The sequence below is a fragment of the Mizuhopecten yessoensis genome, unplaced genomic scaffold (genome assembly GCF_002113885.1).
Source record: "Mizuhopecten yessoensis strain PY_sf001 unplaced genomic scaffold, ASM211388v2 scaffold1323, whole genome shotgun sequence".
NCBI lineage: Eukaryota > Metazoa > Mollusca > Bivalvia > Pectinida > Pectinidae > Mizuhopecten > Mizuhopecten yessoensis.
This window is the reverse complement of record NW_018403989.1, coordinates 3,327-3,605: the sequence shown is the minus strand read 5'-3', so window position 1 is coordinate 3,605 and position 279 is coordinate 3,327. Positions and strand designations below refer to the sequence as shown.

The 279-nt window shown below is 46.2% G+C and overlaps 1 long non-coding RNA gene across 4 annotated transcripts in view; it reads right to left on the bottom strand.

The window, feature by feature from the left end:
• Positions 1-6: 6 nt before the first annotated feature.
• The window catches only part of LOC110460088, a 2,171-nt gene continuing 1,898 nt past the window's right edge, over positions 7-279 (bottom strand). For 2 of the 4 annotated variants that reach the window (XR_002463970.1, XR_002463972.1), the window contains exon 3: positions 7-212. This is a non-coding gene — a long non-coding RNA (uncharacterized LOC110460088). The other 2 variants (XR_002463971.1, XR_002463973.1) reach the window with 2 other exon arrangements.

Below are 279 nucleotides of genomic sequence, written 5' to 3'. Positions count from 1 at the left end.
GTGGGGTACTGATAGAGGACCTTGCTCTGATACTGGTTGTTGGTGTGGTACTAATAGAGAACCATGTACTGGTTGTTGGTTGAGTACTGATAGAGAACCTTGTATTGGTTGTTGGTGGGGTACTGATAGAGGACCTTGCTCTGATACTGGTTGTTGGTGGAGTACTGATAGAGAACCTTGTTTTGGTTGTTGGTGGGGTACTGATAGAGGACCTTGCTCTGATACTGGTTGTTTGTGGGTACTGATAGAGGACCTTGCTCTGATACTGGTTGTTGGTGG